This window comes from Triturus cristatus, chromosome 8 (genome assembly GCF_964204655.1).
Source record: "Triturus cristatus chromosome 8, aTriCri1.1, whole genome shotgun sequence".
NCBI classification, from domain to species: Eukaryota; Metazoa; Chordata; class Amphibia; order Caudata; family Salamandridae; genus Triturus; species Triturus cristatus.
The window spans coordinates 1,122,092,645-1,122,109,842 of record NC_140591.1 but is presented as its reverse complement, the minus strand read 5'-3'; positions in this window follow the sequence as shown (position 1 = coordinate 1,122,109,842).

The window sequence follows — 17,198 nt, the reverse complement described above, 5'->3', positions numbered from 1 at the left end:
CATCCTAATATCATTTGCGGGACTGCCGCCTTATAGGTGTTCGGTCCCAATCCCCGGGACGATGGCAGACGGACTGTCCGTCCGCCTTCGTAATGAGACCCTAAATAATTGCACCAAGCAGAATTTTATATTATATCTTATATATCAAGGACCCCCTTTTCTCCTGCGTGCAACTTATAGACTGACTGACTGTACAATGTTTTAGTAATTCTTTCCTGGGCACTTTAATTCCGCTCTGCACTCATCCAATGCTTAGGTTCGATCAGGTAGCACTTCGAGACTTCTGTTCAATTTCTTAGGGGCTGTCTGTATTTCTTTTTGACATTGATCCAAAACCTCATATTTAACAGTTATTGTATCCCTCACTGCATTTAAGGCTCACCGCAGGGCTGATTCCTTACTAACTGTTATCACCACAAAAGGCTCCTCAGATACTAGAGCTTCTGAGTCATCATCTTTACCCGACTCATCCACAGCAGGTATGTGCCCCTCTCCACAATACCCCAGGACATTGTTTGGGCTAAAACAGAGAAAAGGTTATTATGGATTATGTCCCCTACCTGTGTTAACCTCTTCGGTGCCCGTGACGAGCTGGACTCGTCATGGGCCGCGGTGGCGCTGTGCCCATGACGAGTCCAGCTCGTCACAAACCCCGCCCGCTAATGTAACGGCCGGCACAGGGCGGGGAAAGGGGCGGGCACCGAAGGGGTTAAGGACACATTGATCAATGGCCACTAAGGGATGGCCTGATCCCCATAGATGTGGCTTAACTTACACACCTCCGCCCTGCTGGTTGTGCGTCATAAAACAACATAGCCATGTGCCAGGTTTACTTCCAGGCTACAGGGTCTGAACCCCTCAGTTTCAGGAAATAGTGCCCGGTGGTGCTACTGATGGTGGGTGTAGGAGAGTAGGGTCTGCTATCCTATGGTCACCCCAAATTTTTGCTTTTTGCTTCACTGGTTTTTGACATATTGAGGCTGTGGGCCTGCCAATCAGACCCCCAGCCTGCTGTTCTCTCTACTAAACTAAAACTATGCACCCTAGGTGCATAACCAATTGGAAGTGGATCACCCTGTCAGCCCCTGTACCAGTGTACACTAGGTACCCAGGGCATTGGTGTACCCAAGGCCTGCCAGGGGCTGCAGCATGTATTATGCCACCCCAGGCTTGGCCTAACAATTTGACACAACTGGCTGATCACTCAGCTGGGGTAAGTTGGTGTAATCACCTCTTACTTAGGTGTAGTATACCTATACCTAACCTTAAATGGGACACCTGGTAACCTATAAGTCACTCCTATGGCAGGCCTTAACAATCCTGAAGGCAGAGTGCTTGGTTCCATGTGAGATGGTGCTCTGGCATGAGCTGAGCCTGTCTGCAGTGGTCGGAACAACTTCCTTCTACTGTTTCCAGATATCGTCATACCATATACTCTTAAGTGCATTATGAACCTCGCGGTTAAATGCTATCTTTGGTTTGGCTTTATCAAAACATGTCGAGTAAGGTGTCATACGAATTGGAATACTAACCCCTCGCCAATTCTGGCGACGGGGTTAGCATTCCACCCTTCTAGAGGGACACGACATGTACAGTACCTGAAACCCGGGTAAAATCAGACATAGCCTCAGCTCCACAAAATGGATGCTGCCACCACAGACACAAGTCTGCCCTCCTGCTGCTGGGAGTCCTTCCAGCTTGGGAGGTGTGGACAAAGGGTTTCCTGCCAGGGGAGGTGCGTGCACCACCCCAGACAGGATTTTGTGTATTGGTCAGGTAGGGCTTGAAAGAAACCAGACATGCCTGTGGCTCACAAGGAGCCTCGGTGCATATGCCAGTTCAAACCGGTCCTGGGGCACACCAGTCCCGGGCCTGGGGCGAGCTGGACAAAGGATTGGGGGTGTAACCACCCCCCTTCCTGGTCCCACCCATAGGGAGGGACCTAGCAGGTAGTCCGGCCCCTAGAATCCGCTTAAAGGTAGGAGCTGTGTCCTAAGACTTCAGACATCCTGGAATCAACTTGAAACTAAGAAGAAGACGGGAACTTCGACATTCTGCTGCACAGAAGACTGAAGAAAATCTCCCCTGTGGTCAGGGAGTGACCACCTTGCTAACGCAAGCACCATCCAGCGAATCAACGTCTGCTTTGCCGCCGCCTCCCGCCGGAGCCCGAGCCCAGAGACTGACAAGACCTGGACCTCCAGACCTCTCACCGCCCGATCCACAGTCCCTGAAAAGAGGAGACCCGTGGAGGCACCGAGACACGTGGAGCCAGCCATCTTGGAACGACTACGACAAGCTGACCAGTGCAACAACCGAGGCTCCCTCCAAGTTGTGCTTTGGGTCCTGAGAAGCCCAACCCTCGAGCAGCATCTGCACCAAAGGTGAGCCCTCCAGCATCTCCACGATCTGCGTGGGGCCCTTCTGCATTTTGCCACTCGACGCGCCTAACCGGTTGCTGGCCCGCTGGCTAGTGGCCATCTTGGCGACGAAATCTACGACAAACACCGCTGGTCTGGTTGCTCCAGACTGGCCCTTGCTCCCCTCCAAAGGAGCAATCCCTCTGACCTTGCTGGTCAGAACCAACAGCTGATTTCCGAATCCTCCTGCAATTGCTTTTGCCAAGGCTTGTTTGCTTCGATCAAGTCGCCGACACCGCCGACAGCGAGGGCCTGCGTGGGACAGCTCGTGAGCCGACTCCTGGACGTCGTCGACCTTCAGGGACCACGTGGCTGCGGAGACAAGCTACCCCTCATCACCTGTTTGCACCCGACATCGCCTGGTACCCACCTGGTGCCACGCTGGTCACTGGCTAGTGACTGTGAACACTGTCCCCTCTGCTTACAGGTCTTCAACATCTCCGATCCACTCTTGGATCCACTGCATCTCTTCCCGACCGACCGCCTGCAGCACTTTTGTCTACAGGCCCCACGGAACAGATAGAAGAAACCCGACGCACTTCGAGGCCTATGCACCCGCTTCCTGTGGGTGAGGTAAAGCTGGCACACCTGTGCCCAAGTGTAGTATTACATCTCTAGTGCCTGTGTTCCAAATCTTAAGTTCCTAGGTCATCCGGAAGATTCCTTTTGCAGTAACTTTGTACTTTTTACGCACCCATTGAAACCTATGGGAGCACGCGTGTGACTATTTGCCCTGCACACGCCACCCGTGGACCTCCTGGTCACTAACTGACGTTAGCTCCTTGTAGGCCCAGCGATTCTAGAGGCCTTAGGCCTTTTTCCTTTTCTGTTCGTGGTACTTATACCACTATTTTAGTATATGGTTTGAGTGGCCACCAGGGCCTATCCATATAAAGTGCAACTTCTGTGTATTCTGTGATAATCTTGTTTGACGATTTGTGCTCCTGTGCTCATAAAGAGACTAGGGGTAACTTTGATAAATAAATACATATATATTTTGAATATATATCTGTGTGGTGTCCTTTCATTGGTATAAAAGGGGGTTGCATTTGGTAAAACAGCTGGCTTAACACGCTTCACGAGTTTAGCCTCAAAGACTGCTTAGCCTACGCTACCACTAGGGCAGCTAGTCCGAAAAGGTTGACTTACAACCACACCATAAGGGTTGCTTGGCATGGTACAAGGTGATCACTTTAACTAGTGAGCATCATATACCAGGCCAACTTCTCACATTGGTGAGCAGCGGTTGGATTTGAGCTTGCTGTGTTTTACCATTGTAATCTCTTGGTTACCAATTGAAAGATCACATAGGTACCTGTAGGTACATATAAAACAAGATTAGATATACTTAAGTTCTACTGAACTTAGTTGTTGTAGAGCAAAGGGAGTAGCACACCCTGACTACAACTACTAGATAGGTTTAGTAGGTAAACCCAAGTGTAGGTAGATTGCAACACATCCACCCACACTTAAGAGCAATGGCCGGGGCAGAGGGGTCCACTGTACCCATCTCTGTTGAGAGTGACCCCCAGAGGGCACCATCCAGCTTTGCTACCCTTAATCAGAATGAGCTCAGGCATTTGGCAACTCTTAGAGGCCTTAAACAGCCCAAGAACCCAAACTCTGCTGAGCTCAGAGAGCTCTTACAGAATGATGAGAATCAGAGAGCACTCAAGAAAGCTTCCCAGTTAGCCCCCTTAGGGACAGGAACAGGAGGCCCCCCTTCTAAAGATGCCACTGAAGTACCCCTTCCCAATAGTCACCCCTTAGATGGGATGCCTACCACAGAGGATGAGAGTGAAAAGGATACTGACAGTAGTGAGGATGAAGGGAGAACTAGCCCAGTGCCAAGTATTATACTTGGCCCAGCTAAACCAAGGCTATTGGGGACTGACAGTGGGTTCAACCCACTGGATCTCCCCAGTGGACTTAACACAGGGCTTGGAAGGCAAAGGAATCGCTCAGGTGACTCCAATGCTTCCCATGGCTCTAGAGGCTCTCAAGGTCACTCCAGGAGAAGGATGACCACCCCTCAGAGGAGGGAACATGAGGCCAAGATGCAAGAGGCTCAGCTGAGGATCAGGAAGCAGGAGCTAGAAGTAGCCCTGATGGAAGAGAAACTTAGCAAGGCTAGACAGCATAAAGAGAGTGGGTCTATACCCACTGGTGGCAGCATTGTCCCTAAGGACAAAGATAGGGTTTTCGACAATAGAAACCTGTCTAAGGTTGTGCCCCCCTACAAAAGTGGGGATGACATCCACAAGTGGATAACTGCTCTTGAGAGAGCCTGCAAAGTACAGCAGGTTCCTGAAGATCAGTGGGCAGCAATCCTCTGGCTCTCCTTTGAAGGAAGAGGCAGAGACAGACTCCTCACTGTTAGAGAAGAGGATGTCAGAAACTACAGAGTCCTGAAGAGTGTTCTAGTTGATGGGTTAGGCTTAACCACTGAGCAGTACAGGTTAATGTTCAGAGACACCCAAAAGACACAGACTCAGGACTGGTCTGAATACATTGAATGTGCCACTAAGGCTTTGGAGGGTTGGTTGCTGGGAAGTAAGGTATCTGATTTTACAGGATTGTATAATTTGATGATGAGAGAACAGATTTTAAATAACTGTCAAAACCAGCAACTGCATCAACACTTGGTTGACTCTGATCTGACCTCTCCCCAAGAATTGGGAAAGAAGGCAGACAAATGGGTCAGAACCAGGGTTAAGCAAAAGAACCAGAACCAGGGCCAAGGGGGTGATCAGAAGAAAACAGACCAAAAGGGTGGAGATCAGAAACCTAAAGACCAGAAGTCTTCAACAGGGCCCCAAACTACTACTAAGGAGGGTGGGTCCCAACAGTCCAAAAAGAAGAAAGAAGGTCAGAAGAAACCCTGGTGCAATCATTGTAAAAATACAACTCACTGGACTAGTGATTGCAAAAAGGGTGGAGCCCCCAACACTGTTGCCCCTAAGGCACCTGCTCCCAGTACTACTGTTAGCAGTGTTGGTCCCCAGACAAAGGGTGTAGTGGGAATCACTATGGGAACTGAAGGAGATTCTGACTTAGACAGAACCCTTACACAGGCAGTCTTGATCTGTGATGGGGACATTGATTTGTCCCTGACTGTGAGCCCCAGTAACCTGGGCAAGTACAGACAGACTCCTTTAATTAATGACAAAGTGGCTCAAGCCTACAGGGACACATGTGCCAGTGTCACTATGGTGACACCAGGCTTTGTGGATCCTGGACAGTACATACCAGGTGAGAACTACCTGGTGACCAATGCCAGCAATGCCACTACTTCACATAGTGTGGCAGTTGTTAACTTCTCATGGGGAGGGGTAACTGGCCTCAAAAGGGTTGTGGTTAGTGCAGACCTCCCAGTAGAATGTTTGTTGGGCAATGACCTAGAGAGTTCTCTATGGTCAGAAGTGGAGTACAGGACTCATGCAGAGATGTTAGGTATATCATCACATGTCCTTGCTGTGACCAGGTCACAGGCCAAAAAGTGCCTCACTGAACCACAGGTCTTGGATCCTGGAACAATGGACCAAGCACCTACCAAGAAGAAGAACAGGAGGGTCAAGGCTGTGCCTTCCCCCCTGCCTCAGAGTGATGATCAGCCTTCCCAGGAAGCTGATCTAGAGGACCCTGAAGGAACTGTCCCTGAAGAGCTTGAACCTGATCAGGTTGAGTTTCTGGGGACAGGGGGACCTTCAAGGGCTGACTTGAGGCAGGCTCAGTTATCCTGTCCCTCTCTTGAACCCCTCAGACAGCTGGCTGCTGCTGAGGCTGCTGGGAATGCTCAAGGTACCCATAAAGTGTATTGGGATGAAGGGCTCCTTTATTCAGAGGCTAGAGACCCCAAGCCTGGTGCAACCAGGAGGTTGGTCATACCTCTGCAATTTAGGGGCTTCCTTCTTACCTTGGCCCATGACATTCCTTTAGCAGGACACTTAGGCCAGAACAAGACTTGGGACAGGCTTGTCCCTCACTTTCACTGGCCTCATATGAATGAAGATACAAAGGAGTTTTGTCGCTCCTGTGTTACCTGCCAAGCCAGTGGCAAATCAGGTGGCACAACAAAGGCCCCCCTAATACCACTACCTGTGGTGGGGGTCCCCTTTGAAAGAGTGGGAATAGACATAGTGGGTCCCATGGATCCTCCCACTGCATCTGGACACAGATTTATACTGGTGGTAGTGGATCATGCCACCAGGTATCCAGAGGCAATTCCCCTTAGGACCACTACAGCTCCTGTTGTGGCCAGGGCCCTGCTGGGAGTATTCTCCAGAGTGGGGTTTCCTAAGGAGGTAGTATCTGACAGAGGTACCAACTTTATGTCAGGATACTTGACAGCTATGTGGAAGGAATGTGGTGTCAACTACAAGTTCACCACCCCTTATCACCCACAATGCAATGGGCTTGTTGAGAGATTCAACAAGACCCTAAAGGGTATGATCAAAGGATTACCTGAAAAGCTCAGGCGAAGATGGGATATCCTTCTACCCTGCCTTCTGTTTGCTTACAGAGAGGTCCCACAAAAAGGAGTTGGCTACAGCCCCTGTGAATTGTTGTTTGGGCACCCTGTGAGAGGCCCACTGTGTTTGGTGAAGGAAGGATGGGAGTTACCTCTCAAAAAGCCTAAGTTAGACATAGTGGACTATGTACTTGGTCTCCGCTCCAGGATGGCTGAGTATATGGAGAAGGCATCTAAAAACCTTGAGGCAAGCCAGGCCTTACAGAAAGCTTGGCATGACCAAAAGGCTGTCTTGGTTGAGTATCAGCCAGGACAGAAGGTATGGGTGTTGGAGCCAGTGGCCCCAGCAGCACTCCAAGACAAATGGTCTGGACCCCATACAATCCTGGAAAAGAAGGGAGAGGTCACCTACTTGGTGGACCTAGGAACTCCCAGGAGTCCCCACAGGGTACTCCATGTTAACAGGCTTAAAGCATATGTTGACAGGGCAGACATGGGCTTGCTCATGGCTACAGATGAGGGACAGGAGGAAGAGAGTGACCCTCTCCCAGACCTGTTGTCTCAGAACCCTGAAGATGGCTCAGTTGAAGGAGTGACCCTTGGAGGCAACCTCACTGCCCATCAGCAGACTGAATGTAGACAGGTTCTACAATCATTTTCACATATGTTTTCCTTGATACCTAGTCAAACTGACTGGTGTACCCATGTTGTGGACACTGGTGACAGTCTGCCTGTAAAGAACAAACTTTACAGACAACCTGACCACGTCAGGGACTGTATAAAGGCTGAGGTACATAAAATGCTGGAATTAGGTGTCATTGAACCCTCAGAGAGCCCCTGGGCTAGCCCAGTGGTTCTGGTCCCCAAACCTCACACCAAAGATGGCAAGAGAGAGATGAGGTTCTGTGTGGATTACAGAGGACTCAATGCTGTCACCAGGACAGATGCACACCCTATTCCAAGGGCAGATGAGCTCATAGACAAACTAGCTTCTGCAAAGTTTTTGAGCACATTTGACTTGACAGCTGGCTATTGGCAAATCAGGTTAGCTGAGGAGTCTAAGGCCAAAACAGCATTCTCAACCCCAGGTGGGCATTATCAGTTTGTGGTGATGCCCTTTGGTCTGAAGAATGCACCTGCCACCTTCCAAAGGCTGGTGAACCAAGTCCTTACTGGGTTGGATGACTTTTGCGCAGCATATCTTGATGACATTGCTGTCTTTAGTTCCACCTGGGAGGATCACCTGATCCACCTGAAGAAGGCTCTTGAGGCTCTGCAAAGGGCAGGCCTCACTATCAAGGCTACTAAGTGCCAGATAGGGCAGAGTAAGGTTGTATATTTGGGCCACCTTGTAGGTGGAGGCCAAGTTCAACCACTGGAGAGTAAGATACAATCCATCAAGGACTGGTCCCCTCCAACCACCCAGACTCAAGTTCGAGCTTTCTTGGGCTTGACTGGGTATTACAGGAAGTTTGTTAAGAACTATGGGTCCATTGTGACTCCTCTTAATGATCTGACATCCAAGAAGATGCCCAAAAAGGTTCAGTGGACAGTAAGCTGTCAAAAGGCATTTGATGACCTGAAGGAGGCCATGTGCTCTGCACCTATCCTGAAAAGTCCTGACTACTCCAAAGAGTTTATTGTCCAAACAGATGCTTCTGAGTTGGGTGTGGGAGCTGTGCTGTCACAACTTAATGTAGATGGTCAAGACCAACCCATTGCTTTTATTAGCAGAAGGTTGACCCCCAGAGAGAAGAATTGGTCAGCTATTGAGAGGGAGGCCTTTGCTGTGGTGTGGGCCCTGAAGAAGCTGAGGCCATACTTGTTTGGCACTCACTTCAAGATTCAGACCGACCATAAGCCCCTCTTGTGGCTAAATCAGATGAAGGGTGAAAACCCCAAACTGCTTAGGTGGTCCATTTCCCTACAGGGGATGGACTTTACAGTGGAGCACCGGCCAGGTACTGACCATGGGAATGCAGATGGTCTCTCCAGGTACTTCCACTTAGGACATGAAGACGAGACTGGTCAAGGCTAGTTTAATGTCCCAGCGTTTGGGGGGGGGTTGTGTAGGAGAGTAGGGTCTGCTATCCTATGGTCACCCCAAATTTTTGCTTTTTGCTTCACTGGTTTTTGACATATTGAGGCTGTGGGCCTGCCAATCAGACCCCCAGCCTGCTGTTCTCTCTACTAAACTAAAACTATGCACCCTAGGTGCATAACCAATTGGAAGTGGATCACCCTGTCAGCCCCTGTACCAGTGTACACTAGGTACCCAGGGCATTGGTGTACCCAAGGCCTGCCAGGGGCTGCAGCATGTATTATGCCACCCCAGGCTTGGCCTAACAATTTGACACAACTGGCTGATCACTCAGCTGGGGTAAGTTGGTGTAATCACCTCTTACTTAGGTGTAGTATACCTATACCTAACCTTAAATGGGACACCTGGTAACCTATAAGTCACTCCTATGGCAGGCCTTAACAATCCTGAAGGCAGAGTGCTTGGTTCCATGTGAGATGGTGCTCTGGCATGAGCTGAGCCTGTCTGCAGTGGTCGGAACAACTTCCTTCTACTGTTTCCAGATATCGTCATACCATATACTCTTAAGTGCATTATGAACCTCGCGGTTAAATGCTATCTTTGGTTTGGCTTTATCAAAACATGTCGAGTAAGGTGTCATACGAATTGGAATACTAACCCCTCGCCAATTCTGGCGACGGGGTTAGCATTCCACCCTTCTAGAGGGACCCGACATGTACAGTACCTGAAACCCGGGTAAAATCAGACATAGCCTCAGCTCCACAAAATGGATGCTGCCACCACAGACACAAGTCTGCCCTCCTGCTGCTGGGAGTCCTTCCAGCTTGGGAGGTGTGGACAAAGGGTTTCCTGCCAGGGGAGGTGCGTGCACCACCCCAGACAGGATTTTGTGTATTGGTCAGGTAGGGCTTGAAAGAAACCAGACATGCCTGTGGCTCACAAGGAGCCTCGGTGCATATGCCAGTTCAAACCGGTCCTGGGGCACACCAGTCCCGGGCCTGGGGCGAGCTGGACAAAGGATTGGGGGTGTAACCACCCCCCTTCCTGGTCCCACCCATAGGGAGGGACCTAGCAGGTAGTCCGGCCCCTAGAATCCGCTTAAAGGTAGGAGCTGTGTCCTAAGACTTCAGACATCCTGGAATCAACTTGAAACTAAGAAGAAGACGGGAACTTCGACATTCTGCTGCACAGAAGACTGAAGAAAATCTCCCCTGTGGTCAGGGAGTGACCACCTTGCTAACGCAAGCACCATCCAGCGAATCAACGTCTGCTTTGCCGCCGCCTCCCGCCGGAGCCCGAGCCCAGAGACTGACAAGACCTGGACCTCCAGACCTCTCACCGCCCGATCCACAGTCCCTGAAAAGAGGAGACCCGTGGAGGCACCGAGACACGTGGAGCCAGCCATCTTGGAACGACTACGACAAGCTGACCAGTGCAACAACCGAGGCTCCCTCCAAGTTGTGCTTTGGGTCCTGAGAAGCCCAACCCTCGAGCAGCATCTGCACCAAAGGTGAGCCCTCCAGCATCTCCACGATCTGCGTGGGGCCCTTCTGCATTTTGCCACTCGACGCGCCTAACCGGTTGCTGGCCCGCTGGCTAGTGGCCATCTTGGCGACGAAATCTACGACAAACACCGCTGGTCTGGTTGCTCCAGACTGGCCCTTGCTCCCCTCCAAAGGAGCAATCCCTCTGACCTTGCTGGTCAGAACCAACAGCTGATTTCCGAATCCTCCTGCAATTGCTTTTGCCAAGGCTTGTTTGCTTCGATCAAGTCGCCGACACCGCCGACAGCGAGGGCCTGCGTGGGACAGCTCGTGAGCCGACTCCTGGACGTCGTCGACCTTCAGGGACCACGTGGCTGCGGAGACAAGCTACCCCTCATCACCTGTTTGCACCCGACATCGCCTGGTACCCACCTGGTGCCACGCTGGTCACTGGCTAGTGACTGTGAACACTGTCCCCTCTGCTTACAGGTCTTCAACATCTCCGATCCACTCTTGGATCCACTGCATCTCTTCCCGACCGACCGCCTGCAGCACTTTTGTCTACAGGCCCCACGGAACAGATAGAAGAAACCCGACGCACTTCGAGGCCTATGCACCCGCTTCCTGTGGGTGAGGTAAAGCTGGCACACCTGTGCCCAAGTGTAGTATTACATCTCTAGTGCCTGTGTTCCAAATCTTAAGTTCCTAGGTCATCCGGAAGATTCCTTTTGCAGTAACTTTGTACTTTTTACGCACCCATTGAAACCTATGGGAGCACGCGTGTGACTATTTGCCCTGCACACGCCACCCGTGGACCTCCTGGTCACTAACTGACGTTAGCTCCTTGTAGGCCCAGCGATTCTAGAGGCCTTAGGCCTTTTTCCTTTTCTGTTCGTGGTACTTATACCACTATTTTAGTATATGGTTTGAGTGGCCACCAGGGCCTATCCATATAAAGTGCAACTTCTGTGTATTCTGTGATAATCTTGTTTGACGATTTGTGCTCCTGTGCTCATAAAGAGACTAGGGGTAACTTTGATAAATAAATACATATATATTTTGAATATATATCTGTGTGGTGTCCTTTCATTGGTATAAAAGGGGGTTGCATTTGGTAAAACAGCTGGCTTAACACGCTTCACGAGTTTAGCCTCAAAGACTGCTTAGCCTACGCTACCACTAGGGCAGCTAGTCCGAAAAGGTTGACTTACAACCACACCATAAGGGTTGCTTGGCATGGTACAAGGTGATCACTTTAACTAGTGAGCATCATATACCAGGCCAACTTCTCACAGTGGGGATTTTAGCTTTATGCCTTTGAAGCCTATTTCTCTTTATCAAAAGGTTTGTTTGACAGCCCTGCATCCTCGCTCCCAGACATATTACCCATTGTTTTTGCACTTCTTAAGACATCCCCAACCTGAGGCACCTCGCATGTGTATGCCGGGGCCCAACAAAGTAGTTACATTTCTTCAGAGAGACACATTCTTGGTCTTTTTTTAAAACGTATACCTTTATGCTTACATTGTTCACAGCCTGAATTTTTGAGAAAACAACTGGAGAAGAATTGGGTGGTGGTGGGGGAGGTGCAGCTGGGGTTGGATAATCGGATCCATCTGTGCCACCCGTTGCCCCACAGTCTCTGTCTGTCTTGCTGCTGAGCATTCAGTTGCACTCCTATTGTTTGGCAATGAGTTTTTCACCAATGTAAGCAGGAGCATAGACTGAGAATACTCCCACTGTGCTCGTGTGTGCTCCATCACTGTAGCAGTTTCTGATGGGAGAGCCGGTCGTCATACCTTAATTGGTGCTTCACCCAACCCCCCTCTCAAAATCCTACACAGCAGGGAAAAAGAAAGGCACCAGCTTCCATGATAGCAAAGGAAGACGCTATTTCCAGTTTAGCCCAGTAGGGGGCCTGCTTTGCTGTTACCCTAGCCTTGTATATCCCGAGAGAAGTGTGACAACATTCCACTCGATGTTAAGAACGTCTTAACCAACTGATAAGTGAACTTTGGGCATTGACGGCATTATACTTGGACGGGGAGGACAGCACAAAGAGATCTCTGAGCTGTGGCCATGTTAGGCTGGTTGCCATGGTGCCACTGGCCCCTATAGCTTTGGGCTCCCAAACAGTCACAAGAATATTAACCAAAGGAACCTACATATGAATTAAAGAGTGAAGACTTCAAGACATACAATTTGTGCTGCTGATTTATATGTTGTCTCATGTATAATTCTTATCTTTTGAACTACTGTGTTAATTAACATTGAGAATCAACGTGTGCTAGGGATTTATGTTCCCTATAGTGAACAGAACCCTTCTTCACTGCCAGCAAAGCACTAGGAGAAGCAGGAACCACGAAATACAGTAAGCGCTCAGGGTGGAAGGGTCCTATTGTACAGGATGTTGAGGTCATGTCACTAGAGAATATTTAATCAAAAGCCCAAATACTAAGAATAAAATACAAATACCGGTTATCACAAATCACTCTACTATAAATCAGATTAAACAATGCAAGGCAATATATTAGGTGGCCCAGATCTGTAAACCTAACAGAGGGATATAAAGTTACTTGTGCATCATAACCACTGATGTTTATCAGGGACAATAAGTCTGTTTTTCTGGGAACTGGATTATTTATGTTAAAACACATCTGTCAAGGCCTAGTCTAAGAATCCGTCTCACATGTGGGTTCTCAAACAAACACCACAAAAGAAAAAATCAATTTAATGACAAGGAGAACTCCACGAAACAATCATAGTTTCATTTATTTGCTAACTAAGAGAATATTTTGTTTTACCAAAATGCATTTAGATTTTCAAAACGGCAGGTTTAATTTGAAGACTGATGCAACACCTCTCCTTGCTACTAATAATCCTTCTGATCTGTATATTTTTGTAGAAGGCAGAATAGTAAAACATAATACAACTTCCAGACCTTGGAATATGTACACCGCTCATCATAACAACAGACCCATATGATGATTGTGATAACATGGCCCAGACCAAATGCCACAGTGCTGGAACTGGAGCAGAAAATACATATTTGAAATGTCTCTAATTTTCTAGCTCTCAATGTAGGTATGGAAAACTAGGGATATTTCAAACAAGTATTTTTCTTCTTTTTCCTTTTCATTTTAAACTGATATTTTGGTACATTTTCCCACACTTTAGGCCTCATTCTGAACCCCGCAATAAACAAGACATCATGACCGTGTTTGTAGCAAGTCGGATAAAAATAGTTCCTTACACAGTGCACGTTGATTCTGAGGAATCTCTATGACAGGCAGCTGACGTTACAAGTTGGTTATTTAAGTACTGTGACTTTGTATAGACTATGGCTAAAATTAGATGATACTGTCAATGAGTGTAAAGTGCCTCATAGGTGCCAGTGCAAGCGGTCTCACCCCAGACAACATCACTCTAGTGAGCACTGCAAGCATCAGCGTCCATGATCATTACCTTTTCAGATAACCGGATGGCTCTGCTGCTCACTATGGGGCAGATTTACAAGACCCTTGCGTGACTTTTGCACTGCAGTTGCGTCACTTTTTTGACGCAACAGCGGCGCAAACAATGCGGCCTATTTACAACGTGACGCATCTAGGGAGATGCGTCACGTTGTAAAGCCCTGCGTCACTTTATACCTGCGTCAGGTATAATGTATGCAGGGTGGACGTTCCCACGCAGGAAGGCCTCGTAAAAGTGACTCAGTGAAATCTACAAGATTTCACTGCGCCGCTTTTAAGACGCCACTGCGTCAAAACCTTACGCCTGCTTCAAGCAGGCGTAAGTAGTGACGCAGTGTAGTGGGAATAGGCCTCAACACGCATTGCTGGAGTTGCGTCATGCTTGCGACTCAACTCCAGCTATGAGTGACTTTTCTGCCAACAGATGCGTTAGAATTTCTGACGCATCTGTCAATTCTTGCGCCATAGTGCGCCGTAATGTAAATACGGCGTATCTATGGTGGCGCAAGGGTTTCTAAGGGTGGCGCAGGGAAAGTGACGCATCTGTACAGATGCGTCACTTTCTTGTAAATCTGCCCCTATATACTGAAGGGCATATTTATGAGCCCCTTGAACCGCCGGAGCATCACTATATCGGACGTTTCGGGAGCACAAACTACAAAATCATATCTAGGAGGTCAAGCAAAGCCACTTAGCTTGGCTCTGAATGGCCTCATAGATATATAGTAAGGCAAGGCAGTGCAAATAGCTGCGCTGCCTTACCCTGTGCTCAGGAGATGTTCCATGGGCATGCGGTGAGTGTTCCCATGCAACACCGATGGATTTTGACGCTTTCTCAGATTTACCAGACCATGTAAACCTGGGAAAGTGCCAAACCCTTACACCTCCCGGAAGATAGATGTACCAAGGAGAAATAACATTATTTCTCCTTGTTTATTCCTCTTTCCATGTGTTCTGAATTCTGCAGCACACATAGAAAGAGGAAAACGCCTCTCAGGATGCTTTTTGTGCAGGAGGTGCCCCCTCCTGCACAAGACCAATGTTGCCGACAACACAGGCACCCTTGCATGCGCAGGCTCTAGGCTGCCGAAGTGGTGCCAGTACTGGGGGAAAGGACAGGAATGAACCATATTAGAAAAAAATGGTTCATTCCTGGCTCTTTCACTTCGACATAGGGTAGCACAGCAAAGTGACTTGCTGCATTGTCCTACATCAAATACCCTTAAATGAGGCCTCAAAAGTGACAGATCACATGCGCTTACATATCCTTAACTAGAGATGAAATATTGACTGGCATTGGCTTGCACTCTCACTTCACTACATCCTGCATACAAAATAACCCTTGGTGTGTCCACTATATGTATTGTATTGTCAAGTTATTGAGCACACATACGCCAGAGCTTCAGGATGCTAAGAAAAATAGCAATTAAAACAGAGAAAAGGGAGTCAGAACCTATGCTAATGGGTGAAGGTGGGACTGACTGAAGTAGCTTGAACATGTGCAATTTTAGTATCTTACAGAAGGGAAGCAGCTGAACTATTTTCCGTATCTCTTTAGTAAGGGTGTTCCAGTCTCTTGCCACAATAATTGAATATGCCTGCCCGTTAGGAACAACTCTAAAAACCTCCAGACTATCCTCTGCTGTTTGTATGAGATGCCCAAGTTTGCAATCAGTTATTGTATTTTGGTGATAAAACATGCAGCCCTTTTTTACCTGCTTTGTGGAGGGAGAAAGTGTCTGTGGAAAGCCTGGTAGGTGGTGAGGAATGGGAGGCAGGGATGAAGGGTACACTTGTGACTGTCCATAGCATTACCTGCTCCCCACAGACGGCTGCCGGGGACAGGCAGGGACTGGGCAATGCTGCTTTCCACAGCAATTTTCAAAGGCCCGACATCTCCAGGCCCAGAAATATTGGGTCTCGAGATTTTGATCAGTAGCGACTGCTCCCGGTAAGCAGCAGTGGGGCGGTAGGGATGAAGAGGGGTTAAAAAAAATAATTACCTGCTGGCCGGCCTCCGCCGCCTCTCCTGCGTCCTCTTCCTGGCTTCTTCTCTGCAAAGGAATCAGGAAGCACCCAGCTCCCAGCCTTCTGATAGCCAATCACAACACTGCAATGCAGCATTGTGATTAATCTGAACGCCGTGGATCAGCACTCAGCCAGAGAATGGGAGGCTGGCCCTGTTCTCCATGCAGGCTGTAATGCAGCCTGCCTGGGGAACATGCAAAGTGTGCATGAATATTTGGCCAGCCCCAGAGGGCCGGTCAAATATTCATGGGGCTGGCCTAACATTCATCCGCACTTACATAGTGCCCACCACTCCTCCCTCTGCTCTGAGAGCAGAGCAGATTTGCCTACCCCTCCAGCCGAGACGCAGCAGCAGGAAAAATAAAATGATAAAAGGTACAGTGGCGACTCCTCGAGGGAGTGCTGCGGGGCAGTAGGGCGGGGAAGGGTTAGGGTGAGGGTATTAAACTCTGGCATATGGCCGAAAAGAATTGAGTAAATAAATAATTACATCGCCGATTTGACATTGCAGCGCGCGCAATGTAATTCATTTTATTAATTTATTTATTTACTCAACTTAATACGGCAGTATGCCAGAGTTTACTACCCCCCCCCCCCCCCCCCACCCTGCCCCTGCCCCATCCCGCCCACAGCACTCCCTCGCGGTGCCGCTACTGATAAGGTAGAGTTAATATCATTTTAGTTCTCCTTTTTTTTACACTGCGAAAAGCAGTGAGGCGATGCTCCTCCGCCTTAGCATAGGAGCCGCCACTGATTTCGAACCTGATAATTCCAGATGACGATTCTCTTTTTATGGAGACTTAGGTAATTTCATCTGGAGTTACCACATTGTGTGAAATAACAAAACTCGCAATGAGGCCATAGACTTACTGGCAGTACATCCACTTCATGACAAGCTATTATAATTGTGAACTAGAGTGTTCACCGAGCTCACAGAATGTGATGATATGCTGCTTTAAAAGACAGCTTTAGAATCTTAAACTTGTTTGTGCAGAAAGCTGAATATGTACACGAGAATAGTTCTCACCTCTGCTCCTGATATAAATGAGTTCCAGAATACATTCCTTCCCATCTGTTTGTATCATATATTTGAAGTATTACCAGCCTGTAAAAATTGTGTATTCATGAGATTTTTCATTGTATTTTAAGTAGCTGCCTCTTTGTTCTGCCTGAGTTTCCTCACTACCTATTTCAAAATATGCTTATACTAATTATTTTTGTAAGTAGTCATTTTTAAGGTATACATACCTTTTTAGAGACAATGAATATATACTGTTGATC